The sequence below is a fragment of the Lissotriton helveticus genome, chromosome 1_2, assembly GCF_964261635.1.
Source record: "Lissotriton helveticus chromosome 1_2, aLisHel1.1, whole genome shotgun sequence".
Lineage (NCBI taxonomy): Eukaryota > Metazoa > Chordata > Amphibia > Caudata > Salamandridae > Lissotriton > Lissotriton helveticus.
In genome coordinates this window covers 338,832,035-338,859,406 of record NC_136058.1, presented here as the reverse complement: position 1 = coordinate 338,859,406, position 27,372 = coordinate 338,832,035, and the positions used below count along the sequence as shown (strand labels likewise).

At 45.4% G+C, this 27,372-nt stretch overlaps 50 non-coding genes across 50 annotated transcripts; 38 read left to right on the top strand and 12 right to left on the bottom strand.

Annotated features, from left to right (window-relative positions):
* The first annotated feature begins 715 nt into the window (after positions 1-715).
* Positions 716-801, top strand: TRNAY-GUA (transfer RNA tyrosine (anticodon GUA)). The gene is given in 2 exon segments: positions 716-752; positions 766-801. It is a non-coding gene; the product is annotated as a tRNA-Tyr (tRNA).
* Positions 802-1,414: 613 nt separating this feature from the next.
* On the top strand, positions 1,415-1,486 carry TRNAA-CGC (transfer RNA alanine (anticodon CGC)). Its single transcript has one exon. It is a non-coding gene; the product is annotated as a tRNA-Ala (tRNA).
* Positions 1,487-1,681: 195 nt separating this feature from the next.
* Positions 1,682-1,754, bottom strand: TRNAM-CAU (transfer RNA methionine (anticodon CAU)). The gene has a single exon. It is a non-coding gene; the product is annotated as a tRNA-Met (tRNA).
* Positions 1,755-1,918: 164 nt separating this feature from the next.
* Positions 1,919-1,990, top strand: TRNAA-UGC (transfer RNA alanine (anticodon UGC)). The gene has a single exon. It is a non-coding gene; the product is annotated as a tRNA-Ala (tRNA).
* Positions 1,991-2,746: 756 nt separating this feature from the next.
* TRNAY-GUA (transfer RNA tyrosine (anticodon GUA)) lies at positions 2,747-2,832 on the top strand. The gene is given in 2 exon segments: positions 2,747-2,783; positions 2,797-2,832. It is a non-coding gene; the product is annotated as a tRNA-Tyr (tRNA).
* Positions 2,833-3,445: 613 nt separating this feature from the next.
* Positions 3,446-3,517, top strand: TRNAA-CGC (transfer RNA alanine (anticodon CGC)). Its single transcript has one exon. It is a non-coding gene; the product is annotated as a tRNA-Ala (tRNA).
* A 195-nt stretch (positions 3,518-3,712) lies between these two features.
* On the bottom strand, positions 3,713-3,785 carry TRNAM-CAU (transfer RNA methionine (anticodon CAU)). Its single transcript has one exon. It is a non-coding gene; the product is annotated as a tRNA-Met (tRNA).
* A 164-nt stretch (positions 3,786-3,949) lies between these two features.
* Positions 3,950-4,021, top strand: TRNAA-UGC (transfer RNA alanine (anticodon UGC)). The gene has a single exon. It is a non-coding gene; the product is annotated as a tRNA-Ala (tRNA).
* Positions 4,022-4,777: 756 nt separating this feature from the next.
* TRNAY-GUA (transfer RNA tyrosine (anticodon GUA)) lies at positions 4,778-4,863 on the top strand. The gene is given in 2 exon segments: positions 4,778-4,814; positions 4,828-4,863. It is a non-coding gene; the product is annotated as a tRNA-Tyr (tRNA).
* A 613-nt stretch (positions 4,864-5,476) lies between these two features.
* On the top strand, positions 5,477-5,548 carry TRNAA-CGC (transfer RNA alanine (anticodon CGC)). Its single transcript has one exon. It is a non-coding gene; the product is annotated as a tRNA-Ala (tRNA).
* Positions 5,549-5,743: 195 nt separating this feature from the next.
* Positions 5,744-5,816, bottom strand: TRNAM-CAU (transfer RNA methionine (anticodon CAU)). The gene has a single exon. It is a non-coding gene; the product is annotated as a tRNA-Met (tRNA).
* A 164-nt stretch (positions 5,817-5,980) lies between these two features.
* On the top strand, positions 5,981-6,052 carry TRNAA-UGC (transfer RNA alanine (anticodon UGC)). The gene has a single exon. It is a non-coding gene; the product is annotated as a tRNA-Ala (tRNA).
* Positions 6,053-6,808: 756 nt separating this feature from the next.
* On the top strand, positions 6,809-6,894 carry TRNAY-GUA (transfer RNA tyrosine (anticodon GUA)). Its single transcript is given in 2 exon segments — positions 6,809-6,845; positions 6,859-6,894. It is a non-coding gene; the product is annotated as a tRNA-Tyr (tRNA).
* Positions 6,895-7,507: 613 nt separating this feature from the next.
* TRNAA-CGC (transfer RNA alanine (anticodon CGC)) lies at positions 7,508-7,579 on the top strand. The gene has a single exon. It is a non-coding gene; the product is annotated as a tRNA-Ala (tRNA).
* A 195-nt stretch (positions 7,580-7,774) lies between these two features.
* TRNAM-CAU (transfer RNA methionine (anticodon CAU)) lies at positions 7,775-7,847 on the bottom strand. The gene has a single exon. It is a non-coding gene; the product is annotated as a tRNA-Met (tRNA).
* A 164-nt stretch (positions 7,848-8,011) lies between these two features.
* On the top strand, positions 8,012-8,083 carry TRNAA-UGC (transfer RNA alanine (anticodon UGC)). The gene has a single exon. It is a non-coding gene; the product is annotated as a tRNA-Ala (tRNA).
* A 756-nt stretch (positions 8,084-8,839) lies between these two features.
* On the top strand, positions 8,840-8,925 carry TRNAY-GUA (transfer RNA tyrosine (anticodon GUA)). The gene is given in 2 exon segments: positions 8,840-8,876; positions 8,890-8,925. It is a non-coding gene; the product is annotated as a tRNA-Tyr (tRNA).
* A 612-nt stretch (positions 8,926-9,537) lies between these two features.
* Positions 9,538-9,609, top strand: TRNAA-CGC (transfer RNA alanine (anticodon CGC)). Its single transcript has one exon. It is a non-coding gene; the product is annotated as a tRNA-Ala (tRNA).
* Positions 9,610-9,804: 195 nt separating this feature from the next.
* On the bottom strand, positions 9,805-9,877 carry TRNAM-CAU (transfer RNA methionine (anticodon CAU)). Its single transcript has one exon. It is a non-coding gene; the product is annotated as a tRNA-Met (tRNA).
* Positions 9,878-10,041: 164 nt separating this feature from the next.
* TRNAA-UGC (transfer RNA alanine (anticodon UGC)) lies at positions 10,042-10,113 on the top strand. Its single transcript has one exon. It is a non-coding gene; the product is annotated as a tRNA-Ala (tRNA).
* A 756-nt stretch (positions 10,114-10,869) lies between these two features.
* On the top strand, positions 10,870-10,955 carry TRNAY-GUA (transfer RNA tyrosine (anticodon GUA)). Its single transcript is given in 2 exon segments — positions 10,870-10,906; positions 10,920-10,955. It is a non-coding gene; the product is annotated as a tRNA-Tyr (tRNA).
* Positions 10,956-11,568: 613 nt separating this feature from the next.
* TRNAA-CGC (transfer RNA alanine (anticodon CGC)) lies at positions 11,569-11,640 on the top strand. Its single transcript has one exon. It is a non-coding gene; the product is annotated as a tRNA-Ala (tRNA).
* Positions 11,641-11,835: 195 nt separating this feature from the next.
* On the bottom strand, positions 11,836-11,908 carry TRNAM-CAU (transfer RNA methionine (anticodon CAU)). Its single transcript has one exon. It is a non-coding gene; the product is annotated as a tRNA-Met (tRNA).
* A 164-nt stretch (positions 11,909-12,072) lies between these two features.
* On the top strand, positions 12,073-12,144 carry TRNAA-UGC (transfer RNA alanine (anticodon UGC)). The gene has a single exon. It is a non-coding gene; the product is annotated as a tRNA-Ala (tRNA).
* Positions 12,145-12,900: 756 nt separating this feature from the next.
* TRNAY-GUA (transfer RNA tyrosine (anticodon GUA)) lies at positions 12,901-12,986 on the top strand. The gene is given in 2 exon segments: positions 12,901-12,937; positions 12,951-12,986. It is a non-coding gene; the product is annotated as a tRNA-Tyr (tRNA).
* Positions 12,987-13,599: 613 nt separating this feature from the next.
* Positions 13,600-13,671, top strand: TRNAA-CGC (transfer RNA alanine (anticodon CGC)). Its single transcript has one exon. It is a non-coding gene; the product is annotated as a tRNA-Ala (tRNA).
* A 195-nt stretch (positions 13,672-13,866) lies between these two features.
* Positions 13,867-13,939, bottom strand: TRNAM-CAU (transfer RNA methionine (anticodon CAU)). The gene has a single exon. It is a non-coding gene; the product is annotated as a tRNA-Met (tRNA).
* A 164-nt stretch (positions 13,940-14,103) lies between these two features.
* TRNAA-UGC (transfer RNA alanine (anticodon UGC)) lies at positions 14,104-14,175 on the top strand. The gene has a single exon. It is a non-coding gene; the product is annotated as a tRNA-Ala (tRNA).
* Positions 14,176-14,931: 756 nt separating this feature from the next.
* On the top strand, positions 14,932-15,017 carry TRNAY-GUA (transfer RNA tyrosine (anticodon GUA)). Its single transcript is given in 2 exon segments — positions 14,932-14,968; positions 14,982-15,017. It is a non-coding gene; the product is annotated as a tRNA-Tyr (tRNA).
* Positions 15,018-15,630: 613 nt separating this feature from the next.
* Positions 15,631-15,702, top strand: TRNAA-CGC (transfer RNA alanine (anticodon CGC)). The gene has a single exon. It is a non-coding gene; the product is annotated as a tRNA-Ala (tRNA).
* Positions 15,703-15,897: 195 nt separating this feature from the next.
* Positions 15,898-15,970, bottom strand: TRNAM-CAU (transfer RNA methionine (anticodon CAU)). Its single transcript has one exon. It is a non-coding gene; the product is annotated as a tRNA-Met (tRNA).
* Positions 15,971-16,134: 164 nt separating this feature from the next.
* On the top strand, positions 16,135-16,206 carry TRNAA-UGC (transfer RNA alanine (anticodon UGC)). Its single transcript has one exon. It is a non-coding gene; the product is annotated as a tRNA-Ala (tRNA).
* A 756-nt stretch (positions 16,207-16,962) lies between these two features.
* Positions 16,963-17,048, top strand: TRNAY-GUA (transfer RNA tyrosine (anticodon GUA)). Its single transcript is given in 2 exon segments — positions 16,963-16,999; positions 17,013-17,048. It is a non-coding gene; the product is annotated as a tRNA-Tyr (tRNA).
* A 613-nt stretch (positions 17,049-17,661) lies between these two features.
* On the top strand, positions 17,662-17,733 carry TRNAA-CGC (transfer RNA alanine (anticodon CGC)). The gene has a single exon. It is a non-coding gene; the product is annotated as a tRNA-Ala (tRNA).
* A 195-nt stretch (positions 17,734-17,928) lies between these two features.
* On the bottom strand, positions 17,929-18,001 carry TRNAM-CAU (transfer RNA methionine (anticodon CAU)). The gene has a single exon. It is a non-coding gene; the product is annotated as a tRNA-Met (tRNA).
* Positions 18,002-18,165: 164 nt separating this feature from the next.
* TRNAA-UGC (transfer RNA alanine (anticodon UGC)) lies at positions 18,166-18,237 on the top strand. The gene has a single exon. It is a non-coding gene; the product is annotated as a tRNA-Ala (tRNA).
* Positions 18,238-18,993: 756 nt separating this feature from the next.
* On the top strand, positions 18,994-19,079 carry TRNAY-GUA (transfer RNA tyrosine (anticodon GUA)). The gene is given in 2 exon segments: positions 18,994-19,030; positions 19,044-19,079. It is a non-coding gene; the product is annotated as a tRNA-Tyr (tRNA).
* A 613-nt stretch (positions 19,080-19,692) lies between these two features.
* Positions 19,693-19,764, top strand: TRNAA-CGC (transfer RNA alanine (anticodon CGC)). Its single transcript has one exon. It is a non-coding gene; the product is annotated as a tRNA-Ala (tRNA).
* Positions 19,765-19,959: 195 nt separating this feature from the next.
* TRNAM-CAU (transfer RNA methionine (anticodon CAU)) lies at positions 19,960-20,032 on the bottom strand. Its single transcript has one exon. It is a non-coding gene; the product is annotated as a tRNA-Met (tRNA).
* Positions 20,033-20,196: 164 nt separating this feature from the next.
* TRNAA-UGC (transfer RNA alanine (anticodon UGC)) lies at positions 20,197-20,268 on the top strand. Its single transcript has one exon. It is a non-coding gene; the product is annotated as a tRNA-Ala (tRNA).
* A 756-nt stretch (positions 20,269-21,024) lies between these two features.
* Positions 21,025-21,110, top strand: TRNAY-GUA (transfer RNA tyrosine (anticodon GUA)). Its single transcript is given in 2 exon segments — positions 21,025-21,061; positions 21,075-21,110. It is a non-coding gene; the product is annotated as a tRNA-Tyr (tRNA).
* Positions 21,111-21,723: 613 nt separating this feature from the next.
* On the top strand, positions 21,724-21,795 carry TRNAA-CGC (transfer RNA alanine (anticodon CGC)). Its single transcript has one exon. It is a non-coding gene; the product is annotated as a tRNA-Ala (tRNA).
* Positions 21,796-21,990: 195 nt separating this feature from the next.
* Positions 21,991-22,063, bottom strand: TRNAM-CAU (transfer RNA methionine (anticodon CAU)). The gene has a single exon. It is a non-coding gene; the product is annotated as a tRNA-Met (tRNA).
* Positions 22,064-22,227: 164 nt separating this feature from the next.
* On the top strand, positions 22,228-22,299 carry TRNAA-UGC (transfer RNA alanine (anticodon UGC)). The gene has a single exon. It is a non-coding gene; the product is annotated as a tRNA-Ala (tRNA).
* Positions 22,300-23,055: 756 nt separating this feature from the next.
* TRNAY-GUA (transfer RNA tyrosine (anticodon GUA)) lies at positions 23,056-23,141 on the top strand. Its single transcript is given in 2 exon segments — positions 23,056-23,092; positions 23,106-23,141. It is a non-coding gene; the product is annotated as a tRNA-Tyr (tRNA).
* A 1,436-nt stretch (positions 23,142-24,577) lies between these two features.
* Positions 24,578-24,663, top strand: TRNAY-GUA (transfer RNA tyrosine (anticodon GUA)). The gene is given in 2 exon segments: positions 24,578-24,614; positions 24,628-24,663. It is a non-coding gene; the product is annotated as a tRNA-Tyr (tRNA).
* Positions 24,664-25,276: 613 nt separating this feature from the next.
* On the top strand, positions 25,277-25,348 carry TRNAA-CGC (transfer RNA alanine (anticodon CGC)). Its single transcript has one exon. It is a non-coding gene; the product is annotated as a tRNA-Ala (tRNA).
* Positions 25,349-25,543: 195 nt separating this feature from the next.
* Positions 25,544-25,616, bottom strand: TRNAM-CAU (transfer RNA methionine (anticodon CAU)). Its single transcript has one exon. It is a non-coding gene; the product is annotated as a tRNA-Met (tRNA).
* Positions 25,617-25,780: 164 nt separating this feature from the next.
* TRNAA-UGC (transfer RNA alanine (anticodon UGC)) lies at positions 25,781-25,852 on the top strand. Its single transcript has one exon. It is a non-coding gene; the product is annotated as a tRNA-Ala (tRNA).
* A 756-nt stretch (positions 25,853-26,608) lies between these two features.
* Positions 26,609-26,694, top strand: TRNAY-GUA (transfer RNA tyrosine (anticodon GUA)). Its single transcript is given in 2 exon segments — positions 26,609-26,645; positions 26,659-26,694. It is a non-coding gene; the product is annotated as a tRNA-Tyr (tRNA).
* The last annotated feature ends 678 nt before the right edge of the window (positions 26,695-27,372 follow it).

The following is a 27,372-nucleotide window of genomic DNA, read 5'->3' as shown; positions in this document are numbered from 1 at the left end:
GCTGGCTGTCAGTATTAAGGAAGAGATATGTCATGCAACTGGGATACGAACCCCACTTAAACTGTGAGACGTGTGCCTTGGAAAACCCCATGAAATGGGGCTATCTCATTTTTGATGCTTATAGAACCAAAGAATCTTACTTGTTTAAGCCATCAAAGTGATGATTAATCTTGGCAATCTTAATACATTTAGGATAGAAATCGGTGGCAGCCATCTTGGTCATTGGTAAGGGTTCTTCCTCTAAACCAGAGACTCTCTACAGTAGCTTCAAGAAAAACTGAATATGTTGCCTTTACTCTACTGATTTTTCCATTCTCTTTCCTTTCAAAAATGAACCCAAAATGCATGTTCTTGAAGCTGGGTGCGTGGTAATGACTCCCATAACTTTCTGTCATTTTTCTCACGGTTAAAGGCTTCCATCCATTTGCCACCAATGCTTCCTAAGGTCTTTGTATCAAAGTTCCTTTCCTTTCTGTAAAATTCATCATTGCGGCGCCCCTGCTTTTCACCAAGCCAAGACGGAACATCCACTTTGGTGTGAAATCCTCCTTTGAGGTGATAAGACGTAACTCACAGTGTGCTCTCAGAAGTGGTAGCTTTGAGAGGGAGCCGCGATTAATATTGATGATTTTCATCTGTCTGCTCCTGGTCCCCACCCCCCACAACCTTTCTTGAGCAAGAGGTAATTTCAGTGCTATGAGCTTCTGCTACCCCTACTTCGATAGCTCAGTTGGTAGAGTGGAGGACTGTAGCATTAATTCGGGCATCCTTAGGTCGCTGGTTCAAATCCGGCTCGAAGGATTTTGTGGTTTCATTTCCATGTCTTTTGCTGTTAATCAACAATACCTTCCGTTGATTATGAAAAAGTCCCCGAGCTTCGATAAATACTGGAAAAGAAGCGTACTCTATCTGCTTTCAAAGGGAATTGATGACATAGTCATCGCTAGGGGAGGCGTGAAGAACAGTAAAGGAAACCTGCTGATCAAAACTGCTACCAAAGCATTGCATTAGTACATGTATGCCCTTGGCAGACTTCCAATTGCATTGCACCACGGTAGCTGCTTGGCAGCCAATCACACTGTGACTTGCCTTCAATTTGAGTGTCCACCGATGGGCAAGAGGGCATAGCCAATGGAATCATCCCCCGAAAGGCTGAGCAAGCTGGAAAGTAGACCAACAGTTTACACATTTGGGGAAATCCTGAGAAGTTTTGCATTCCAAACTGAGCAAATAAAAGCCCTGCCGGAGAATCGAACCCTGATTGCACTAAGTATATGCTCCATGAAGACAGCCCTCACGTAAGGCGTGGGCAATTTCATGCCTGACACTTTACATTCTAGTCTCAAATCGAGACTTTGCAGTCCGTGGGCTCCAGAGTCTCCTTGCATCCAGCAAAACTTTAGAGGGCAGTGGAGGGGATGTAGCTCAGTGGTAGAGCGCATGCTTCGCATGTATGAGGCCCCGGGTTCAATCCCCGGCATCTCCAGGAGTCGCTGTTCTGTATCTCGGCTTTTTCCAGAAGGCTAGCCTGCCACCTTGTGGAAAGTTGAGGTTTCTCAGGCAGTTGGGGGGTCAGAACCCCACTTAAATAGGTTGCATTGAAAAATATTGTTTGAAATAGGCATAGTTTCCACTTTTCAAGAAAATCTGAGAATTTTGCTTGCCAAAAGGAGGAAATAAATGCCCTCTCTGAGGATCGAACTCAGGACCTTCAGATTATGAGACTGACGCGCTGCCTACTGCGCTAAGAAGGCTGCACACAAGCATCTCTAAACAAGACTATAGACCAGGAAGATAATCCAGGTGCGAGGCTTAAGGATTTTCCTGACTGAGACTTTATGCTGCAGTGTCAAGTGGGTTGACTTGGCAGACACTTACATTCAGGGTTTCCATGCATACAGTAAAACTTGGCATACAAGGGGATGTAGCTCAGTGGTAGAGCGCATGCTTTGCATGTATGAGGCCCCGGGTTCAATCCCCGGCATCTCCAGACTTTTGCCATGCTTATCTTGGATTTTGGCAGAAAACTAGGCTGGCTGTCAGTATTAAGGAAGAGATATGTCATGCAACTGGGATACGAACCCCACTTAAACTGTGAGACGTGTGCCTTGGAAAACCCCATGAAATGGGGCTATCTCATTTTTGATGCTTATAGAACCAAAGAATCTTACTTGTTTAAGCCATCAAAGTGATGATTAATCTTGGCAATCTTAATACATTTAGGATAGAAATCGGTGGCAGCCATCTTGGTCATTGGTAAGGGTTCTTCCTCTAAACCAGAGACTCTCTACAGTAGCTTCAAGAAAAACTGAATATGTTGCCTTTACTCTACTGATTTTTCCATTCTCTTTCCTTTCAAAAATGAACCCAAAATGCATGTTCTTGAAGCTGGGTGCGTGGTAATGACTCCCATAACTTTCTGTCATTTTTCTCACGGTTAAAGGCTTCCATCCATTTGCCACCAATGCTTCCTAAGGTCTTTGTATCAAAGTTCCTTTCCTTTCTGTAAAATTCATCATTGCGGCGCCCCTGCTTTTCACCAAGCCAAGACGGAACATCCACTTTGGTGTGAAATCCTCCTTTGAGGTGATAAGACGTAACTCACAGTGTGCTCTCAGAAGTGGTAGCTTTGAGAGGGAGCCGCGATTAATATTGATGATTTTCATCTGTCTGCTCCTGGTCCCCACCCCCCACAACCTTTCTTGAGCGAGAGGTAATTTCAGTGCTATGAGCTTCTGCTACCCCTCCTTCGATAGCTCAGTTGGTAGAGCGGAGGACTGTAGCATTAATTCGGGCATCCTTAGGTCGCTGGTTCATATCCGGCTCGAAGGATTTTGTGGTTTCATTTCCATGTCTTTTGCTGTTAATCAACAATACCTTCCGTTGATTATGAAAAAGTCCCCGAGCTTCGATAAATACTGGAAAAGAAGCGTACTCTATCTGCTTTCAAAGGGAATTGATGACATAGTCATCGCTAGGGGAGGCGTGAAGAACAGTAATGGAAACCTGCTGATCAAAACTGCTACCAAAGCATTGCATTAGTACATGTATGCCCTTGGCAGACTTCCAATTGCATTGCACCACGGTAGCTGCTTGGCAGCCAATCACACTGTGACTTGCCTTCAATTTGAGTGTCCACCGATGGGCAAGAGGGCATAGCCAATGGAATCATCCCCCGAAAGGCTGAGCAAGCTGGAAAGTAGACCAACAGTTTACACATTTGGGGAAATCCTGAGAAGTTTTGCATTCCAAACTGAGCAAATAAAAGCCCTGCCGGAGAATCGAACCCTGATTGCACTAAGTATATGCTCCATGAAGACAGCCCTCACGTAAGGCGTGGGCAATTTCATGCCTGACACTTTACATTCTAGTCTCAAATCGAGACTTTGCAGTCCGTGGGCTCCAGAGTCTCCTTGCATCCAGCAAAACTTTAGAGGGCAGTGGAGGGGATGTAGCTCAGTGGTAGAGCGCATGCTTCGCATGTATGAGGCCCCGGGTTCAATCCCCGGCATCTCCAGGAGTCGCTGTTCTGTATCTCGGCTTTTTCCAGAAGGCTAGCCTGCCACCTTGTGGAAAGTTGAGGTTTCTCAGGCAGTTGGGGGGTCAGAACCCCACTTAAATAGGTTGCATTGAAAAATATTGTTTGAAATAGGCATAGTTTCCACTTTTCAAGAAAATCTGAGAATTTTGCTTGCCAAAAGGAGGAAATAAATGCCCTCTCTGAGGATCGAACTCAGGACCTTCAGATTATGAGACTGACGCGCTGCCTACTGCGCTAAGAAGGCTGCACACAAGCATCTCTAAACAAGACTATAGACCAGGAAGATAATCCAGGTGCGAGGCTTAAGGATTTTCCTGACTGAGACTTTATGCTGCAGTGTCAAGTGGGTTGACTTGGCAGACACTTACATTCAGGGTTTCCATGCATACAGTAAAACTTGGCATACAAGGGGATGTAGCTCAGTGGTAGAGCGCATGCTTTGCATGTATGAGGCCCCGGGTTCAATCCCCGGCATCTCCAGACTTTTGCCATGCTTATCTTGTATTTTGGCAGAAAACTAGGCTGGCTGTCAGTATTAAGGAAGAGATATGTCATGCAACTGGGATACGAACCCCACTTAAACTGTGAGACGTGTGCCTTGGAAAACCCCATGAAATGGGGCTATCTCATTTTTGATGCTTATAGAACCAAAGAATCTTACTTGTTTAAGCCATCAAAGTGATGATTAATCTTGGCAATCTTAATACATTTAGGATAGAAATCTGTGGCAGCCATCTTGGTCATTGGTAAGGGTTCTTCCTCTAAACCAGAGACTCTCTACAGTAGCTTCAAGAAAAACTGAATATGTTGCCTTTACTCTACTGATTTTTCCATTCTCTTTCCTTTCAAAAATGAACCCAAAATGCATGTTCTTGAAGCTGGGTGCGTGGTAATGACTCCCATAACTTTCTGTCATTTTTCTCACGGTTAAAGGCTTCCATCCATTTGCCACCAATGCTTCCTAAGGTCTTTGTATCAAAGTTCCTTTCCTTTCTGTAAAATTCATCATTGCGGCGCCCCTGCTTTTCACCAAGCCAAGACGGAACATCCACTTTGGTGTGAAATCCTCCTTTGAGGTGATAAGACGTAACTCACAGTGTGCTCTCAGAAGTGGTAGCTTTGAGAGGGAGCCGCGATTAATATTGATGATTTTCATCTGTCTGCTCCTGGTCCCCACCCCCCACAACCTTTCTTGAGCGAGAGGTAATTTCAGTGCTATGAGCTTCTGCTACCCCTACTTCGATAGCTCAGTTGGTAGAGTGGAGGACTGTAGCATTAATTCGGGCATCCTTAGGTCGCTGGTTCAAATCCGGCTCGAAGGATTTTGTGGTTTCATTTCCATGTCTTTTGCTGTTAATCAACAATACCTTCCGTTGATTATGAAAAAGTCCCCGAGCTTCGATAAATACTGGAAAAGAAGCGTACTCTATCTGCTTTCAAAGGGAATTGATGACATAGTCATCGCTAGGGGAGGCGTGAAGAACAGTAAAGGAAACCTGCTGATCAAAACTGCTACCAAAGCATTGCATTAGTACATGTATGCCCTTGGCAGACTTCCAATTGCATTGCACCACGGTAGCTGCTTGGCAGCCAATCACACTGTGACTTGCCTTCAATTTGAGTGTCCACCGATGGGCAAGAGGGCATAGCCAATGGAATCATCCCCCGAAAGGCTGAGCAAGCTGGAAAGTAGACCAACAGTTTACACATTTGGGGAAATCCTGAGAAGTTTTGCATTCCAAACTGAGCAAATAAAAGCCCTGCCGGAGAATCGAACCCTGATTGCACTAAGTATATGCTCCATGAAGACAGCCCTCACGTAAGGCGTGGGCAATTTCATGCCTGACACTTTACATTCTAGTCTCAAATCGAGACTTTGCAGTCCGTGGGCTCCAGAGTCTCCTTGCATCCAGCAAAACTTTAGAGGGCAGTGGAGGGGATGTAGCTCAGTGGTAGAGCGCATGCTTCGCATGTATGAGGCCCCGGGTTCAATCCCCGGCATCTCCAGGAGTCGCTGTTCTGTATCTTGGCTTTTTCCAGAAGGCTAGCCTGCCACCTTGTGGAAAGTTGAGGTTTCTCAGGCAGTTGGGGGGTCAGAACCCCACTTAAATAGGTTGCATTGAAAAATATTGTTTGAAATAGGCATAGTTTCCACTTTTCAAGAAAATCTGAGAATTTTGCTTGCCAAAAGGAGGAAATAAATGCCCTCTCTGAGGATCGAACTCAGGACCTTCAGATTATGAGACTGACGCGCTGCCTACTGCGCTAAGAAGGCTGCACACAAGCATCTCTAAACAAGACTATAGACCAGGAAGATAATCCAGGTGCGAGGCTTAAGGATTTTCCTGACTGAGACTTTATGCTGCAGTGTCAAGTGGGTTGACTTGGCAGACACTTACATTCAGGGTTTCCATGCATACAGTAAAACTTGGCATACAAGGGGATGTAGCTCAGTGGTAGAGCGCATGCTTTGCGTGTATGAGGCCCCGGGTTCAATCCCCGGCATCTCCAGACTTTTGCCATGCTTATCTTGTATTTTGGCAGAAAACTAGGCTGGCTGTCAGTATTAAGGAAGAGATATGTCATGCAACTGGGATACGAACCCCACTTAAACTGTGAGACGTGTGCCTTGGAAAACCCCATGAAATGGGGCTATCTCATTTTTGATGCTTATAGAACCAAAGAATCTTACTTGTTTAAGCCATCAAAGTGATGATTAATCTTGGCAATCTTAATACATTTAGGATAGAAATCTGTGGCAGCCATCTTGGTCATTGGTAAGGGTTCTTCCTCTAAACCAGAGACTCTCTACAGTAGCTTCAAGAAAAACTGAATATGTTGCCTTTACTCTACTGATTTTTCCATTCTCTTTCCTTTCAAAAATGAACCCAAAATGCATGTTCTTGAAGCTGGGTGCGTGGTAATGACTCCCATAACTTTCTGTCATTTTTCTCACGGTTAAAGGCTTCCATCCATTTGCCACCAATGCTTCCTAAGGTCTTTGTATCAAAGTTCCTTTCCTTTCTGTAAAATTCATCATTGCGGCGCCCCTGCTTTTCACCAAGCCAAGACGGAACATCCACTTTGGTGTGAAATCCTCCTTTGAGGTGATAAGACGTAACTCACAGTGTGCTCTCAGAAGTGGTAGCTTTGAGAGGGAGCCGCGATTAATATTGATGATTTTCATCTGTCTGCTCCTGGTCCCCACCCCCCACAACCTTTCTTGAGCGAGAGGTAATTTCAGTGCTATGAGCTTCTGCTACCCCTACTTCGATAGCTCAGTTGGTAGAGTGGAGGACTGTAGCATTAATTCGGGCATCCTTAGGTCGCTGGTTCAAATCCGGCTCGAAGGATTTTGTGGTTTCATTTCCATGTCTTTTGCTGTTAATCAACAATACCTTCCGTTGATTATGAAAAAGTCCCCGAGCTTCGATAAATACTGGAAAAGAAGCGTACTCTATCTGCTTTCAAAGGGAATTGATGACATAGTCATCGCTAGGGGAGGCGTGAAGAACAGTAAAGGAAACCTGCTGATCAAAACTGCTACCAAAGCATTGCATTAGTACATGTATGCCCTTGGCAGACTTCCAATTGCATTGCACCACGGTAGCTGCTTGGCAGCCAATCACACTGTGACTTGCCTTCAATTTGAGTGTCCACCGATGGGCAAGAGGGCATAGCCAATGGAATCATCCCCCGAAAGGCTGAGCAAGCTGGAAAGTAGACCAACAGTTTACACATTTGGGGAAATCCTGAGAAGTTTTGCATTCCAAACTGAGCAAATAAAAGCCCTGCCGGAGAATCGAACCCTGATTGCACTAAGTATATGCTCCATGAAGACAGCCCTCACGTAAGGCGTGGGCAATTTCATGCCTGACACTTTACATTCTAGTCTCAAATCGAGACTTTGCAGTCCGTGGGCTCCAGAGTCTCCTTGCATCCAGCAAAACTTTAGAGGGCAGTGGAGGGGATGTAGCTCAGTGGTAGAGCGCATGCTTCGCATGTATGAGGCCCCGGGTTCAATCCCCGGCATCTCCAGGAGTCGCTGTTCTGTATCTTGGCTTTTTCCAGAAGGCTAGCCTGCCACCTTGTGGAAAGTTGAGGTTTCTCAGGCAGTTGGGGGGTCAGAACCCCACTTAAATAGGTTGCATTGAAAAATATTGTTTGAAATAGGCATAGTTTCCACTTTTCAAGAAAATCTGAGAATTTTGCTTGCCAAAAGGAGGAAATAAATGCCCTCTCTGAGGATCGAACTCAGGACCTTCAGATTATGAGACTGACGCGCTGCCTACTGCGCTAAGAAGGCTGCACACAAGCATCTCTAAACAAGACTATAGACCAGGAAGATAATCCAGGTGCGAGGCTTAAGGATTTTCCTGACTGAGACTTTATGCTGCAGTGTCAAGTGGGTTGACTTGGCAGACACTTACATTCAGGGTTTCCATGCATACAGTAAAACTTGGCATACAAGGGGATGTAGCTCAGTGGTAGAGCGCATGCTTTGCATGTATGAGGCCCCGGGTTCAATCCCCGGCATCTCCAGACTTTTGCCATGCTTATCTTGTATTTTGGCAGAAAACTAGGCTGGCTGTCAGTATTAAGGAAGAGATATGTCATGCAACTGGGATACGAACCCCACTTAAACTGTGAGACGTGTGCCTTGGAAAACCCCATGAAATGGGGCTATCTCATTTTTGATGCTTATAGAACCAAAGAATCTTACTTGTTTAAGCCATCAAAGTGATGATTAATCTTGGCAATCTTAATACATTTAGGATAGAAATCTGTGGCAGCCATCTTGGTCATTGGTAAGGGTTCTTCCTCTAAACCAGAGACTCTCTACAGTAGCTTCAAGAAAAACTGAATATGTTGCCTTTACTCTACTGATTTTTCCATTCTCTTTCCTTTCAAAAATGAACCCAAAATGCATGTTCTTGAAGCTGGGTGCGTGGTAATGACTCCCATAACTTTCTGTCATTTTTCTCACGGTTAAAGGCTTCCATCCATTTGCCACCAATGCTTCCTAAGGTCTTTGTATCAAAGTTCCTTTCCTTTCTGTAAAATTCATCATTGCGGCGCCCCTGCTTTTCACCAAGCCAAGACGGAGCATCCACTTTGGTGTGAAATCCTCCTTTGAGGTGATAAGACGTAACTCACAGTGTGCTCTCAGAAGTGGTAGCTTTGAGAGGGAGCCGCGATTAATATTGATGATTTTCATCTGTCTGCTCCTGGTCCCCACCCCCCACAACCTTTCTTGAGCGAGAGGTAATTTCAGTGCTATGAGCTTCTGCTACCCCTCCTTCGATAGCTCAGTTGGTAGAGCGCAGGACTGTAGCATTAATTCGGGCATCCTTAGGTCGCTGGTTCAAATCCGGCTCGAAGGATTTTGTGGTTTCATTTCCATGTCTTTTGCTGTTAATCAACAATACCTTCCGTTGATTATGAAAAAGTCCCCGAGCTTCGATAAATACTGGAAAAGAAGCGTACTCTATCTGCTTTCAAAGGGAATTGATGACATAGTCATCGCTAGGGGAGGCGTGAAGAACAGTAAAGGAAACCTGCTGATCAAAACTGCTACCAAGCATTGCATTAGTACATGTATGCCCTTGGCAGACTTCCAATTGCATTGCACCACGGTAGCTGCTTGGCAGCCAATCACACTGTGACTTGCCTTCAATTTGAGTGTCCACCGATGGGCAAGAGGGCATAGCCAATGGAATCATCCCCCGAAAGGCTGAGCAAGCTGGAAAGTAGACCAACAGTTTACACATTTGGGGAAATCCTGAGAAGTTTTGCATTCCAAACTGAGCAAATAAAAGCCCTGCCGGAGAATCGAACCCTGATTGCACTAAGTATATGCTCCATGAAGACAGCCCTCACGTAAGGCGTGGGCAATTTCATGCCTGACACTTTACATTCTAGTCTCAAATCGAGACTTTGCAGTCCGTGGGCTCCAGAGTCTCCTTGCATCCAGCAAAAGTTTAGAGGGCAGTGGAGGGGATGTAGCTCAGTGGTAGAGCGCATGCTTCGCATGTATGAGGCCCCGGGTTCAATCCCCGGCATCTCCAGGAGTCGCTGTTCTGTATCTCGGCTTTTTCCAGAAGGCTAGCCTGCCACCTTGTGGAAAGTTGAGGTTTCTCAGGCAGTTGGGGGGTCAGAACCCCACTTAAATAGGTTGCATTGAAAAATATTGTTTGAAATAGGCATAGTTTCCACTTTTCAAGAAAATCTGAGAATTTTGCTTGCCAAAAGGAGGAAATAAATGCCCTCTCTGAGGATCGAACTCAGGACCTTCAGATTATGAGACTGACGCGCTGCCTACTGCGCTAAGAAGGCTGCACACAAGCATCTCTAAACAAGACTATAGACCAGGAAGATAATCCAGGTGCGAGGCTTAAGGATTTTCCTGACTGAGACTTTATGCTGCAGTGTCAAGTGGGTTGACTTGGCAGACACTTACATTCAGGGTTTCCATGCATACAGTAAAACTTGGCATACAAGGGGATGTAGCTCAGTGGTAGAGCGCATACTTTGCATGTATGAGGCCCCGGGTTCAATCCCCGGCATCTCCAGACTTTTGCCATGCTTATCTTGGATTTTGGCAGAAAACTAGGCTGGCTGTCAGTATTAAGGAAGAGATATGTCATGCAACTGGGATACGAACCCCACTTAAACTGTGAGACGTGTGCCTTGGAAAACCCCATGAAATGGGGCTATCTCATTTTTGATGCTTATAGAACCAAAGAATCTTACTTGTTTAAGCCATCAAAGTGATGATTAATCTTGGCAATCTTAATACATTTAGGATAGAAATCTGTGGCAGCCATCTTGGTCATTGGTAAGGGTTCTTCCTCTAAACCAGAGACTCTCTACAGTAGCTTCAAGAAAAACTGAATATGTTGCCTTTACTCTACTGATTTTTCCATTCTCTTTCCTTTCAAAAATGAACCCAAAATGCATGTTCTTGAAGCTGGGTGCGTGGTAATGACTCCCATAACTTTCTGTCATTTTTCTCACGGTTAAAGGCTTCCATCCATTTGCCACCAATGCTTCCTAAGGTCTTTGTATCAAAGTTCCTTTCCTTTCTGTAAAATTCATCATTGCGGCGCCCCTGCTTTTCACCAAGCCAAGACGGAACATCCACTTTGGTGTGAAATCCTCCTTTGAGGTGATAAGACGTAACTCACAGTGTGCTCTCAGAAGTGGTAGCTTTGAGAGGGAGCCGCGATTAATATTGATGATTTTCATCTGTCTGCTCCTGGTCCCCACCCCCCACAACCTTTCTTGAGCGAGAGGTAATTTCAGTGCTATGAGCTTCTGCTACCCCTACTTCGATAGCTCAGTTGGTAGAGTGGAGGACTGTAGCATTAATTCGGGCATCCTTAGGTCGCTGGTTCAAATCCGGCTCGAAGGATTTTGTGGTTTCATTTCCATGTCTTTTGCTGTTAATCAACAATACCTTCCGTTGATTATGAAAAAGTCCCCGAGCTTCGATAAATACTGGAAAAGAAGCGTACTCTATCTGCTTTCAAAGGGAATTGATGACATAGTCATCGCTAGGGGAGGCGTGAAGAACAGTAAAGGAAACCTGCTGATCAAAACTGCTACCAAAGCATTGCATTAGTACATGTATGCCCTTGGCAGACTTCCAATTGCATTGCACCACGGTAGCTGCTTGGCAGCCAATCACACTGTGACTTGCCTTCAATTTGAGTGTCCACCGATGGGCAAGAGGGCATAGCCAATGGAATCATCCCCCGAAAGGCTGAGCAAGCTGGAAAGTAGACCAACAGTTTACACATTTGGGGAAATCCTGAGAAGTTTTGCATTCCAAACTGAGCAAATAAAAGCCCTGCCGGAGAATCGAACCCTGATTGCACTAAGTATATGCTCCATGAAGACAGCCCTCACGTAAGGCGTGGGCAATTTCATGCCTGACACTTTACATTCTAGTCTCAAATCGAGACTTTGCAGTCCGTGGGCTCCAGAGTCTCCTTGCATCCAGCAAAACTTTAGAGGGCAGTGGAGGGGATGTAGCTCAGTGGTAGAGCGCATGCTTCGCATGTATGAGGCCCCGGGTTCAATCCCCGGCATCTCCAGGAGTCGCTGTTCTGTATCTTGGCTTTTTCCAGAAGGCTAGCCTGCCACCTTGTGGAAAGTTGAGGTTTCTCAGGCAGTTGGGGGGTCAGAACCCCACTTAAATAGGTTGCATTGAAAAATATTGTTTGAAATAGGCATAGTTTCCACTTTTCAAGAAAATCTGAGAATTTTGCTTGCCAAAAGGAGGAAATAAATGCCCTCTCTGAGGATCGAACTCAGGACCTTCAGATTATGAGACTGACGCGCTGCCTACTGCGCTAAGAAGGCTGCACACAAGCATCTCTAAACAAGACTATAGACCAGGAAGATAATCCAGGTGCGAGGCTTAAGGATTTTCCTGACTGAGACTTTATGCTGCAGTGTCAAGTGGGTTGACTTGGCAGACACTTACATTCAGGGTTTCCATGCATACAGTAAAACTTGGCATACAAGGGGATGTAGCTCAGTGGTAGAGCGCATGCTTTGCGTGTATGAGGCCCCGGGTTCAATCCCCGGCATCTCCAGACTTTTGCCATGCTTATCTTGTATTTTGGCAGAAAACTAGGCTGGCTGTCAGTATTAAGGAAGAGATATGTCATGCAACTGGGATACGAACCCCACTTAAACTGTGAGACGTGTGCCTTGGAAAACCCCATGAAATGGGGCTATCTCATTTTTGATGCTTATAGAACCAAAGAATCTTACTTGTTTAAGCCATCAAAGTGATGATTAATCTTGGCAATCTTAATACATTTAGGATAGAAATCTGTGGCAGCCATCTTGGTCATTGGTAAGGGTTCTTCCTCTAAACCAGAGACTCTCTACAGTAGCTTCAAGAAAAACTGAATATGTTGCCTTTACTCTACTGATTTTTCCATTCTCTTTCCTTTCAAAAATGAACCCAAAATGCATGTTCTTGAAGCTGGGTGCGTGGTAATGACTCCCATAACTTTCTGTCATTTTTCTCACGGTTAAAGGCTTCCATCCATTTGCCACCAATGCTTCCTAAGGTCTTTGTATCAAAGTTCCTTTCCTTTCTGTAAAATTCATCATTGCGGCGCCCCTGCTTTTCACCAAGCCAAGACGGAACATCCACTTTGGTGTGAAATCCTCCTTTGAGGTGATAAGACGTAACTCACAGTGTGCTCTCAGAAGTGGTAGCTTTGAGAGGGAGCCGCGATTAATATTGATGATTTTCATCTGTCTGCTCCTGGTCCCCACCCCCCACAACCTTTCTTGAGCGAGAGGTAATTTCAGTGCTATGAGCTTCTGCTACCCCTACTTCGATAGCTCAGTTGGTAGAGTGGAGGACTGTAGCATTAATTCGGGCATCCTTAGGTCGCTGGTTCAAATCCGGCTCGAAGGATTTTGTGGTTTCATTTCCATGTCTTTTGCTGTTAATCAACAATACCTTCCGTTGATTATGAAAAAGTCCCCGAGCTTCGATAAATACTGGAAAAGAAGCGTACTCTATCTGCTTTCAAAGGGAATTGATGACATAGTCATCGCTAGGGGAGGCGTGAAGAACAGTAAAGGAAACCTGCTGATCAAAACTGCTACCAAAGCATTGCATTAGTACATGTATGCCCTTGGCAGACTTCCAATTGCATTGCACCACGGTAGCTGCTTGGCAGCCAATCACACTGTGACTTGCCTTCAATTTGAGTGTCCACCGATGGGCAAGAGGGCATAGCCAATGGAATCATCCCCCGAAAGGCTGAGCAAGCTGGAAAGTAGACCAACAGTTTACACATTTGGGGAAATCCTGAGAAGTTTTGCATTCCAAACTGAGCAAATAAAAGCCCTGCCGGAGAATCGAACCCTGATTGCACTAAGTATATGCTCCATGAAGACAGCCCTCACGTAAGGCGTGGGCAATTTCATGCCTGACACTTTACATTCTAGTCTCAAATCGAGACTTTGCAGTCCGTGGGCTCCAGAGTCTCCTTGCATCCAGCAAAACTTTAGAGGGCAGTGGAGGGGATGTAGCTCAGTGGTAGAGCGCATGCTTCGCATGTATGAGGCCCCGGGTTCAATCCCCGGCATCTCCAGGAGTCGCTGTTCTGTATCTTGGCTTTTTCCAGAAGGCTAGCCTGCCACCTTGTGGAAAGTTGAGGTTTCTCAGGCAGTTGGGGGGTCAGAACCCCACTTAAATAGGTTGCATTGAAAAATATTGTTTGAAATAGGCATAGTTTCCACTTTTCAAGAAAATCTGAGAATTTTGCTTGCCAAAAGGAGGAAATAAATGCCCTCTCTGAGGATCGAACTCAGGACCTTCAGATTATGAGACTGACGCGCTGCCTACTGCGCTAAGAAGGCTGCACACAAGCATCTCTAAACAAGACTATAGACCAGGAAGATAATCCAGGTGCGAGGCTTAAGGATTTTCCTGACTGAGACTTTATGCTGCAGTGTCAAGTGGGTTGACTTGGCAGACACTTACATTCAGGGTTTCCATGCATACAGTAAAACTTGGCATACAAGGGGATGTAGCTCAGTGGTAGAGCGCATGCTTTGCATGTATGAGGCCCCGGGTTCAATCCCCGGCATCTCCAGACTTTTGCCATGCTTATCTTGTATTTTGGCAGAAAACTAGGCTGGCTGTCAGTATTAAGGAAGAGATATGTCATGCAACTGGGATACGAACCCCACTTAAACTGTGAGACGTGTGCCTTGGAAAACCCCATGAAATGGGGCTATCTCATTTTTGATGCTTATAGAACCAAAGAATCTTACTTGTTTAAGCCATCAAAGTGATGATTAATCTTGGCAATCTTAATACATTTAGGATAGAAATCTGTGGCAGCCATCTTGGTCATTGGTAAGGGTTCTTCCTCTAAACCAGAGACTCTCTACAGTAGCTTCAAGAAAAACTGAATATGTTGCCTTTACTCTACTGATTTTTCCATTCTCTTTCCTTTCAAAAATGAACCCAAAATGCATGTTCTTGAAGCTGGGTGCGTGGTAATGACTCCCATAACTTTCTGTCATTTTTCTCACGGTTAAAGGCTTCCATCCATTTGCCACCAATGCTTCCTAAGGTCTTTGTATCAAAGTTCCTTTCCTTTCTGTAAAATTCATCATTGCGGCGCCCCTGCTTTTCACCAAGCCAAGACGGAGCATCCACTTTGGTGTGAAATCCTCCTTTGAGGTGATAAGACGTAACTCACAGTGTGCTCTCAGAAGTGGTAGCTTTGAGAGGGAGCCGCGATTAATATTGATGATTTTCATCTGTCTGCTCCTGGTCCCCACCCCCCACAACCTTTCTTGAGCGAGAGGTAATTTCAGTGCTATGAGCTTCTGCTACCCCTCCTTCGATAGCTCAGTTGGTAGAGCGCAGGACTGTAGCATTAATTCGGGCATCCTTAGGTCGCTGGTTCAAATCCGGCTCGAAGGATTTTGTGGTTTCATTTCCATGTCTTTTGCTGTTAATCAACAATACCTTCCGTTGATTATGAAAAAGTCCCCGAGCTTCGATAAATACTGGAAAAGAAGCGTACTCTATCTGCTTTCAAAGGGAATTGATGACATAGTCATCGCTAGGGGAGGCGTGAAGAACAGTAAAGGAAACCTGCTGATCAAAACTGCTACCAAAGCATTGCATTAGTACATGTATGCCCTTGGCAGACTTCCAATTGCATTGCACCACGGTAGCTGCTTGGCAGCCAATCACACTGTGACTTGCCTTCAATTTGAGTGTCCACCGATGGGCAAGAGGGCATAGCCAATGGAATCATCCCCCGAAAGGCTGAGCAAGCTGGAAAGTAGACCAACAGTTTACACATTTGGGGAAATCCTGAGAAGTTTTGCATTCCAAACTGAGCAAATAAAAGCCCTGCCGGAGAATCGAACCCTGATTGCACTAAGTATATGCTCCATGAAGACAGCCCTCACGTAAGGCGTGGGCAATTTCATGCCTGACACTTTACATTCTAGTCTCAAATCGAGACTTTGCAGTCCGTGGGCTCCAGAGTCTCCTTGCATCCAGCAAAAGTTTAGAGGGCAGTGGAGGGGATGTAGCTCAGTGGTAGAGCGCATGCTTCGCATGTATGAGGCCCCGGGTTCAATCCCCGGCATCTCCAGGAGTCGCTGTTCTGTATCTCGGCTTTTTCCAGAAGGCTAGCCTGCCACCTTGTGGAAAGTTGAGGTTTCTCAGGCAGTTGGGGGGTCAGAACCCCACTTAAATAGGTTGCATTGAAAAATATTGTTTGAAATAGGCATAGTTTCCACTTTTCAAGAAAATCTGAGAATTTTGCTTGCCAAAAGGAGGAAATAAATGCCCTCTCTGAGGATCGAACTCAGGACCTTCAGATTATGAGACTGACGCGCTGCCTACTGCGCTAAGAAGGCTGCACACAAGCATCTCTAAACAAGACTATAGACCAGGAAGATAATCCAGGTGCGAGGCTTAAGGATTTTCCTGACTGAGACTTTATGCTGCAGTGTCAAGTGGGTTGACTTGGCAGACACTTACATTCAGGGTTTCCATGCATACAGTAAAACTTGGCATACAAGGGGATGTAGCTCAGTGGTAGAGCGCATACTTTGCATGTATGAGGCCCCGGGTTCAATCCCCGGCATCTCCAGACTTTTGCCATGCTTATCTTGGATTTTGGCAGAAAACTAGGCTGGCTGTCAGTATTAAGGAAGAGATATGTCATGCAACTGGGATACGAACCCCACTTAAACTGTGAGACGTGTGCCTTGGAAAACCCCATGAAATGGGGCTATCTCATTTTTGATGCTTATAGAACCAAAGAATCTTACTTGTTTAAGCCATCAAAGTGATGATTAATCTTGGCAATCTTAATACATTTAGGATAGAAATCGGTGGCAGCCATCTTGGTCATTGGTAAGGGTTCTTCCTCTAAACCAGAGACTCTCTACAGTAGCTTCAAGAAAAACTGAATATGTTGCCTTTACTCTACTGATTTTTCCATTCTCTTTCCTTTCAAAAATGAACCCAAAATGCATGTTCTTGAAGCTGGGTGCGTGGTAATGACTCCCATAACTTTCTGTCATTTTTCTCACGGTTAAAGGCTTCCATCCATTTGCCACCAATGCTTCCTAAGGTCTTTGTATCAAAGTTCCTTTCCTTTCTGTAAAATTCATCATTGCGGCGCCCCTGCTTTTCACCAAGCCAAGACGGAGCATCCACTTTGGTGTGAAATCCTCCTTTGAGGTGATAAGACGTAACTCACAGTGTGCTCTCAGAAGTGGTAGCTTTGAGAGGGAGCCGCGATTAATATTGATGATTTTCATCTGTCTGCTCCTGGTCCCCACCCCCCACAACCTTTCTTGAGCGAGAGGTAATTTCAGTGCTATGAGCTTCTGCTACCCCTCCTTCGATAGCTCAGTTGGTAGAGCGCAGGACTGTAGCATTAATTCGGGCATCCTTAGGTCGCTGGTTCAAATCCGGCTCGAAGGATTTTGTGGTTTCATTTCCATGTCTTTTGCTGTTAATCAACAATACCTTCCGTTGATTATGAAAAAGTCCCCGAGCTTCGATAAATACTGGAAAAGAAGCGTACTCTATCTGCTTTCAAAGGGAATTGATGACATAGTCATCGCTAGGGGAGGCGTGAAGAACAGTAAAGGAAACCTGCTGATCAAAACTGCTACCAAAGCATTGCATTAGTACATGTATGCCCTTGGCAGACTTCCAATTGCATTGCACCACGGTAGCTGCTTGGCAGCCAATCACACTGTGACTTGCCTTCAATTTGAGTGTCCACCGATGGGCAAGAGGGCATAGCCAATGGAATCATCCCCCGAAAGGCTGAGCAAGCTGGAAAGTAGACCAACAGTTTACACATTTGGGGAAATCCTGAGAAGTTTTGCATTCCAAACTGAGCAAATAAAAGCCCTGCCGGAGAATCGAACCCTGATTGCACTAAGTATATGCTCCATGAAGACAGCCCTCACGTAAGGCGTGGGCAATTTCATGCCTGACACTTTACATTCTAGTCTCAAATCGAGACTTTGCAGTCCGTGGGCTCCAGAGTCTCCTTGCATCCAGCAAAAGTTTAGAGGGCAGTGGAGGGGATGTAGCTCAGTGGTAGAGCGCATGCTTCGCATGTATGAGGCCCCGGGTTCAATCCCCGGCATCTCCAGGAGTCGCTGTTCTGTATCTCGGCTTTTTCCAGAAGGCTAGCCTGCCACCTTGTGGAAAGTTGAGGTTTCTCAGGCAGTTGGGGGGTCAGAACCCCACTTAAATAGGTTGCATTGAAAAATATTGTTTGAAATAGGCATAGTTTCCACTTTTCAAGAAAATCTGAGAATTTTGCTTGCCAAAAGGAGGAAATAAATGCCCTCTCTGAGGATCGAACTCAGGACCTTCAGATTATGAGACTGACGCGCTGCCTACTGCGCTAAGAAGGCTGCACACAAGCATCTCTAAACAAGACTATAGACCAGGAAGATAATCCAGGTGCGAGGCTTAAGGATTTTCCTGACTGAGACTTTATGCTGCAGTGTCAAGTGGGTTGACTTGGCAGACACTTACATTCAGGGTTTCCATGCATACAGTAAAACTTGGCATACAAGGGGATGTAGCTCAGTGGTAGAGCGCATACTTTGCATGTATGAGGCCCCGGGTTCAATCCCCGGCATCTCCAGACTTTTGCCATGCTTATCTTGGATTTTGGCAGAAAACTAGGCTGGCTGTCAGTATTAAGGAAGAGATATGTCATGCAACTGGGATACGAACCCCACTTAAACTGTGAGACGTGTGCCTTGGAAAACCCCATGAAATGGGGCTATCTCATTTTTGATGCTTATAGAACCAAAGAATCTTACTTGTTTAAGCCATCAAAGTGATGATTAATCTTGGCAATCTTAATACATTTAGGATAGAAATCGGTGGCAGCCATCTTGGTCATTGGTAAGGGTTCTTCCTCTAAACCAGAGACTCTCTACAGTAGCTTCAAGAAAAACTGAATATGTTGCCTTTACTCTACTGATTTTTCCATTCTCTTTCCTTTCAAAAATGAACCCAAAATGCATGTTCTTGAAGCTGGGTGCGTGGTAATGACTCCCATAACTTTCTGTCATTTTTCTCACGGTTAAAGGCTTCCATCCATTTGCCACCAATGCTTCCTAAGGTCTTTGTATCAAAGTTCCTTTCCTTTCTGTAAAATTCATCATTGCGGCGCCCCTGCTTTTCACCAAGCCAAGACGGAACATCCACTTTGGTGTGAAATCCTCCTTTGAGGTGATAAGACGTAACTCACAGTGTGCTCTCAGAAGTGGTAGCTTTGAGAGGGAGCCGCGATTAATATTGATGATTTTCATCTGTCTGCTCCTGGTCCCCACCCCCCACAACCTTTCTTGAGCGAGAGGTAATTTCAGTGCTATGAGCTTCTGCTACCCCTACTTCGATAGCTCAGTTGGTAGAGTGGAGGACTGTAGCATTAATTCGGGCATCCTTAGGTCGCTGGTTCAAATCCGGCTCGAAGGATTTTGTGGTTTCATTTCCATGTCTTTTGCTGTTAATCAACAATACCTTCCGTTGATTATGAAAAAGTCCCCGAGCTTCGATAAATACTGGAAAAGAAGCGTACTCTATCTGCTTTCAAAGGGAATTGATGACATAGTCATCGCTAGGGGAGGCGTGAAGAACAGTAAAGGAAACCTGCTGATCAAAACTGCTACCAAAGCATTGCATTAGTACATGTATGCCCTTGGCAGACTTCCAATTGCATTGCACCACGGTAGCTGCTTGGCAGCCAATCACACTGTGACTTGCCTTCAATTTGAGTGTCCACCGATGGGCAAGAGGGCATAGCCAATGGAATCATCCCCCGAAAGGCTGAGCAAGCTGGAAAGTAGACCAACAGTTTACACATTTGGGGAAATCCTGAGAAGTTTTGCATTCCAAACTGAGCAAATAAAAGCCCTGCCGGAGAATCGAACCCTGATTGCACTAAGTATATGCTCCATGAAGACAGCCCTCACGTAAGGCGTGGGCAATTTCATGCCTGACACTTTACATTCTAGTCTCAAATCGAGACTTTGCAGTCCGTGGGCTCCAGAGTCTCCTTGCATCCAGCAAAACTTTAGAGGGCAGTGGAGGGGATGTAGCTCAGTGGTAGAGCGCATGCTTCGCATGTATGAGGCCCCGGGTTCAATCCCCGGCATCTCCAGGAGTCGCTGTTCTGTATCTCGGCTTTTTCCAGAAGGCTAGCCTGCCACCTTGTGGAAAGTTGAGGTTTCTCAGGCAGTTGGGGGGTCAGAACCCCACTTAAATAGGTTGCATTGAAAAATATTGTTTGAAATAGGCATAGTTTCCACTTTTCAAGAAAATCTGAGAATTTTGCTTGCCAAAAGGAGGAAATAAATGCCCTCTCTGAGGATCGAACTCAGGACCTTCAGATTATGAGACTGACGCGCTGCCTACTGCGCTAAGAAGGCTGCACACAAGCATCTCTAAACAAGACTATAGACCAGGAAGATAATCCAGGTGCGAGACTTAAGGATTTTCCTGACTGAGACTTTATGCTGCAGTGTCAAGTGGGTTGACTTGGCAGACACTTACATTCAGGGTTTCCATGCATACAGTAAAACTTGGCATACAAGGGGATGTAGCTCAGTGGTAGAGCGCATGCTTTGCATGTATGAGGCCCCGGGTTCAATCCCCGTCATCTCCAGACTTTTGCCATGCTTATCTTGGATTTTGGCAGAAAACTAGGCTGGCTGTCAGTATTAAGGAAGAGATATGTCATGCAACTGGGATACGAACCCCACTTAAACTGTGAGACGTGTGCCTTGGAAAACCCCATGAAATGGGGCTATCTCATTTTTGATGCTTATAGAACCAAAGAATCTTACTTGTTTAAGCCATCAAAGTGATGATTAATCTTGGCAATCTTAATACATTTAGGATAGAAATCGGTGGCAGCCATCTTGGTCATTGGTAAGGGTTCTTCCTCTAAACCAGAGACTCTCTACAGTAGCTTCAAGAAAAACTGAATATGTTGCCTTTACTCTACTGATTTTTCCATTCTCTTTCCTTTCAAAAATGAACCCAAAATGCATGTTCTTGAAGCTGGGTGCGTGGTAATGACTCCCATAACTTTCTGTCATTTTTCTCACGGTTAAAGGCTTCCATCCATTTGCCACCAATGCTTCCTAAGGTCTTTGTATCAAAGTTCCTTTCCTTTCTGTAAAATTCATCATTGCGGCGCCCCTGCTTTTCACCAAGCCAAGACGGAACATCCACTTTGGTGTGAAATCCTCCTTTGAGGTGATAAGACGTAACTCACAGTGTGCTCTCAGAAGTGGTAGCTTTGAGAGGGAGCCGCGATTAATATTGATGATTTTCATCTGTCTGCTCCTGGTCCCCACCCCCCACAACCTTTCTTGAGCGAGAGGTAATTTCAGTGCTATGAGCTTCTGCTACCCCTACTTCGATAGCTCAGTTGGTAGAGTGGAGGACTGTAGCATTAATTCGGGCATCCTTAGGTCGCTGGTTCAAATCCGGCTCGAAGGATTTTGTGGTTTCATTTCCATGTCTTTTGCTGTTAATCAACAATACCTTCCGTTGATTATGAAAAAGTCCCCGAGCTTCGATAAATACTGGAAAAGAAGCGTACTCTATCTGCTTTCAAAGGGAATTGATGACATAGTCATCGCTAGGGGAGGCGTGAAGAACAGTAAAGGAAACCTGCTGATCAAAACTGCTACCAAAGCATTGCATTAGTACATGTATGCCCTTGGCAGACTTCCAATTGCATTGCACCACGGTAGCTGCTTGGCAGCCAATCACACTGTGACTTGCCTTCAATTTGAGTGTCCACCGATGGGCAAGAGGGCATAGCCAATGGAATCATCCCCCGAAAGGCTGAGCAAGCTGGAAAGTAGACCAACAGTTTACACATTTGGGGAAATCCTGAGAAGTTTTGCATTCCAAACTGAGCAAATAAAAGCCCTGCCGGAGAATCGAACCCTGATTGCACTAAGTATATGCTCCATGAAGACAGCCCTCACGTAAGGCGTGGGCAATTTCATGCCTGACACTTTACATTCTAGTCTCAAATCGAGACTTTGCAGTCCGTGGGCTCCAGAGTCTCCTTGCATCCAGCAAAACTTTAGAGGGCAGTGGAGGGGATGTAGCTCAGTGGTAGAGCGCATGCTTCGCATGTATGAGGCCCCGGGTTCAATCCCCGGCATCTCCAGGAGTCGCTGTTCTGTATCTCGGCTTTTTCCAGAAGGCTAGCCTGCCACCTTGTGGAAAGTTGAGGTTTCTCAGGCAGTTGGGGGGTCAGAACCCCACTTAAATAGGTTGCATTGAAAAATATTGTTTGAAATAGGCATAGTTTCCACTTTTCAAGAAAATCTGAGAATTTTGCTTGCCAAAAGGAGGAAATAAATGCCCTCTCTGAGGATCGAACTCAGGACCTTCAGATTATGAGACTGACGCGCTGCCTACTGCGCTAAGAAGGCTGCACACAAGCATCTCTAAACAAGACTATAGACCAGGAAGATAATCCAGGTGCGAGACTTAAGGATTTTCCTGACTGAGACTTTATGCTGCAGTGTCAAGTGGGTTGACTTGGCAGACACTTACATTCAGGGTTTCCATGCATACAGTAAAACTTGGCATACAAGGGGATGTAGCTCAGTGGTAGAGCGCATGCTTTGCATGTATGAGGCCCCGGGTTCAATCCCCGGCATCTCCAGACTTTTGCCATGCTTATCTTGGATTTTGGCAGAAAACTAGGCTGGCTGTCAGTATTAAGGAAGAGATATGTCATGCAACTGGGATACGAACCCCACTTAAACTGTGAGACGTGTGCCTTGGAAAACCCCATGAAATGGGGCTATCTCATTTTTGATGCTTATAGAACCAACGAATCTTGCTTGTTTAAGCCATCAAAGTGATGATTAATCTTGGCAATCTTAATACATTTAGGATAGAAATCGGTGGCAGCCATCTTGGTCATTGGTAAGGGTTCTTCCTCTAAACCAGAGACTCTCTACAGTAGCTTCAAGAAAAACTGAATATGTTGCCTTTACTCTACTGATTTTTCCATTCTCTTTCCTTTCAAAAATGAACCCAAAATGCATGTTCTTGAAGCTGGGTGCGTGGTAATGACTCCCATAACTTTCTGTCATTTTTCTCACGGTTAAAGGCTTCCATCCATTTGCCACCAATGCTTCCTAAGGTCTTTGTATCAAAGTTCCTTTCCTTTCTGTAAAATTCATCATTGCGGCGCCCCTGCTTTTCACCAAGCCAAGACGGAGCATCCACTTTGGTGTGAAATCCTCCTTTGAGGTGATAAGACGTAACTCACAGTGTGCTCTCAGAAGTGGTAGCTTTGAGAGGGAGCCGCGATTAATATTGATGATTTTCATCTGTCTGCTCCTGGTCCCCACCCCCCACAACCTTTCTTGAGCGAGAGGTAATTTCAGTGCTATGAGCTTCTGCTACCCCTCCTTCGATAGCTCAGTTGGTAGAGCGCAGGACTGTAGCATTAATTCGGGCATCCTTAGGTCGCTGGTTCAAATCCGGCTCGAAGGATTTTGTGGTTTCATTTCCATGTCTTTTGCTGTTAATCAACAATACCTTCCGTTGATTATGAAAAAGTCCCCGAGCTTCGATAAATACTGGAAAAGAAGCGTACTCTATCTGCTTTCAAAGGGAATTGATGACATAGTCATCGCTAGGGGAGGCGTGAAGAACAGTAAAGGAAACCTGCTGATCAAAACTGCTACCAAAGCATTGCATTAGTACATGTATGCCCTTGGCAGACTTCCAATTGCATTGCACCACGGTAGCTGCTTGGCAGCCAATCACACTGTGACTTGCCTTCAATTTGAGTGTCCACCGATGGGCAAGAGGGCATAGCCAATGGAATCATCCCCCGAAAGGCTGAGCAAGCTGGAAAGTAGACCAACAGTTTACACATTTGGGGAAATCCTGAGAAGTTTTGCATTCCAAACTGAGCAAATAAAAGCCCTGCCGGAGAATCGAACCCTGATTGCACTAAGTATATGCTCCATGAAGACAGCCCTCACGTAAGGCGTGGGCAATTTCATGCCTGACACTTTACATTCTAGTCTCAAATCGAGACTTTGCAGTCCGTGGGCTCCAGAGTCTCCTTGCATCCAGCAAAAGTTTAGAGGGCAGTGGAGGGGATGTAGCTCAGTGGTAGAGCGCATGCATGTATGAGGCCCCGGGTTCAATCCCCGGCATCTCCAGACTTTTGCCATGCTTATCTTGGATTTTGGCAGAAAACTAGGCTGGCTGTCAGTATTAAGGAAGAGATATGTCATGCAACTGGGATACGAACCCCACTTAAACTGTGAGACGTGTGCCTTGGAAAACCCCATGAAATGGGGCTATCTCATTTTTGATGCTTATAGAACCAAAGAATCTTACTTGTTTAAGCCATCAAAGTGATGATTAATCTTGGCAATCTTAATACATTTAGGATAGAAATCGGTGGCAGCCATCTTGGTCATTGGTAAGGGTTCTTCCTCTAAACCAGAGACTCTCTACAGTAGCTTCAAGAAAAACTGAATATGTTGCCTTTACTCTACTGATTTTTCCATTCTCTTTCCTTTCAAAAATGAACCCAAAATGCATGTTCTTGAAGCTGGGTGCGTGGTAATGACTCCCATAACTTTCTGTCATTTTTCTCACGGTTAAAGGCTTCCATCCATTTGCCACCAATGCTTCCTAAGGTCTTTGTATCAAAGTTCCTTTCCTTTCTGTAAAATTCATCATTGCGGCGCCCCTGCTTTTCACCAAGCCAAGACGGAACATCCACTTTGGTGTGAAATCCTCCTTTGAGGTGATAAGACGTAACTCACAGTGTGCTCTCAGAAGTGGTAGCTTTGAGAGGGAGCCGCGATTAATATTGATGATTTTCATCTGTCTGCTCCTGGTCCCCACCCCCCACAACCTTTCTTGAGCGAGAGGTAATTTCAGTGCTATGAGCTTCTGCTACCCCTCCTTCGATAGCTCAGTTGGTAGAGTGGAGGACTGTAGCATTAATTCGGGCATCCTTAGGTCGCTGGTTCAAATCCGGCTCGAAGGATTTTGTGGTTTCATTTCCATGTCTTTTGCTGTTAATCAACAATACCTTCCGTTGATTATGAAAAAGTCCCCGAGCTTCGATAAATACTGGAAAAGAAGCGTACTCTATCTGCTTTCAAAGGGAATTGATGACATAGTCATCGCTAGGGGAGGCGTGAAGAACAGTAAAGGAAACCTGCTGATCAAAACTGCTACCAAAGCATTGCATTAGTACATGTATGCCCTTGGCAGACTTCCAATTGCATTGCACCACGGTAGCTGCTTGGCAGCCAATCACACTGTGACTTGCCTTCAATTTGAGTGTCCACCGATGGGCAAGAGGGCATAGCCAATGGAATCATCCCCCGAAAGGCTGAGCAAGCTGGAAAGTAGACCAACAGTTTACACATTTGGGGAAATCCTGAGAAGTTTTGCATTCCAAACTGAGCAAATAAAAGCCCTGCCGGAGAATCGAACCCTGATTGCACTAAGTATATGCTCCATGAAGACAGCCCTCACGTAAGGCGTGGGCAATTTCATGCCTGACACTTTACATTCTAGTCTCAAATCGAGACTTTGCAGTCCGTGGGCTCCAGAGTCTCCTTGCATCCAGCAAAACTTTAGAGGGCAGTGGAGGGGATGTAGCTCAGTGGTAGAGCGCATGCTTCGCATGTATGAGGCCCCGGGTTCAATCCCCGGCATCTCCAGGAGTCGCTGTTCTGTATCTCGGCTTTTTCCAGAAGGCTAGCCTGCCACCTTGTGGAAAGTTGAGGTTTCTCAGGCAGTTGGGGGGTCAGAACCCCACTTAAATAGGTTGCATTGAAAAATATTGTTTGAAATAGGCATAGTTTCCACTTTTCAAGAAAATCTGAGAATTTTGCTTGCCAAAAGGAGGAAATAAATGCCCTCTCTGAGGATCGAACTCAGGACCTTCAGATTATGAGACTGACGCGCTGCCTACTGCGCTAAGAAGGCTGCACACAAGCATCTCTAAACAAGACTATAGACCAGGAAGATAATCCAGGTGCGAGACTTAAGGATTTTCCTGACTGAGACTTTATGCTGCAGTGTCAAGTGGGTTGACTTGGCAGACACTTACATTCAGGGTTTCCATGCATACAGTAAAACTTGGCATACAAGGGGATGTAGCTCAGTGGTAGAGCGCATGCTTTGCATGTATGAGGCCCCGGGTTCAATCCCCGGCATCTCCAGACTTTTGCCATGCTTATCTTGGATTTTGGCAGAAAACTAGGCTGGCTGTCAGTATTAAGGAAGAGATATGTCATGCAACTGGGATACGAACCCCACTTAAACTGTGAGACGTGTGCCTTGGAAAACCCCATGAAATGGGGCTATCTCATTTTTGATGCTTATAGAACCAAAGAATCTTACTTGTTTAAGCCATCAAAGTGATGATTAATCTTGGCAATCTTAATACATTTAGGATAGAAATCGGTGGCAGCCATCTTGGTCATTGGTAAGGGTTCTTCCTCTAAACCAGAGACTCTCTACAGTAGCTTCAAGAAAAACTGAATATGTTGCCTTTACTCTACTGATTTTTCCATTCTCTTTCCTTTCAAAAATGAACCCAAAATGCATGTTCTTGAAGCTGGGTGCGTGGTAATGACTCCCATAACTTTCTGTCATTTTTCTCACGGTTAAAGGCTTCCATCCATTTGCCACCAATGCTTCCTAAGGTCTTTGTATCAAAGTTCCTTTCCTTTCTGTAAAATTCATCATTGCGGCGCCCCTGCTTTTCACCAAGCCAAGACGGAACATCCACTTTGGTGTGAAATCCTCCTTTGAGGTGATAAGACGTAACTCACAGTGTGCTCTCAGAAGTGGTAGCTTTGAGAGGGAGCCGCGATTAATATTGATGATTTTCATCTGTCTGCTCCTGGTCCCCACCCCCCACAACCTTTCTTGAGCGAGAGGTAATTTCAGTGCTATGAGCTTCTGCTACCCCTCCTTCGATAGCTCAGTTGGTAGAGCGGAGGACTGTAGCATTAATTCGGGCATCCTTAGGTCGCTGGTTCATATCCGGCTCGAAGGATTTTGTGGTTTCATTTCCATGTCTTTTGCTGTTAATCAACAATACCTTCCGTTGATTATGAAAAAGTCCCCGAGCTTCGATAAATACTGGAAAAGAAGCGTACTCTATCTGCTTTCAAAGGGAATTGATGACATAGTCATCGCTAGGGGAGGCGTGAAGAACAGTAATGGAAACCTGCTGATCAAAACTGCTACCAAAGCATTGCATTAGTACATGTATGCCCTTGGCAGACTTCCAATTGCATTGCACCACGGTAGCTGCTTGGCAGCCAATCACACTGTGACTTGCCTTCAATTTGAGTGTCCACCGATGGGCAAGAGGGCATAGCCAATGGAATCATCCCCCGAAAGGCTGAGCAAGCTGGAAAGTAGACCAACAGTTTACACATTTGGGGAAATCCTGAGAAGTTTTGCATTCCAAACTGAGCAAATAAAAGCCCTGCCGGAGAATCGAACCCTGATTGCACTAAGTATATGCTCCATGAAGACAGCCCTCACGTAAGGCGTGGGCAATTTCATGCCTGACACTTTACATTCTAGTCTCAAATCGAGACTTTGCAGTCCGTGGGCTCCAGAGTCTCCTTGCATCCAGCAAAACTTTAGAGGGCAGTGGAGGGGATGTAGCTCAGTGGTAGAGCGCATGCTTCGCATGTATGAGGCCCCGGGTTCAATCCCCGGC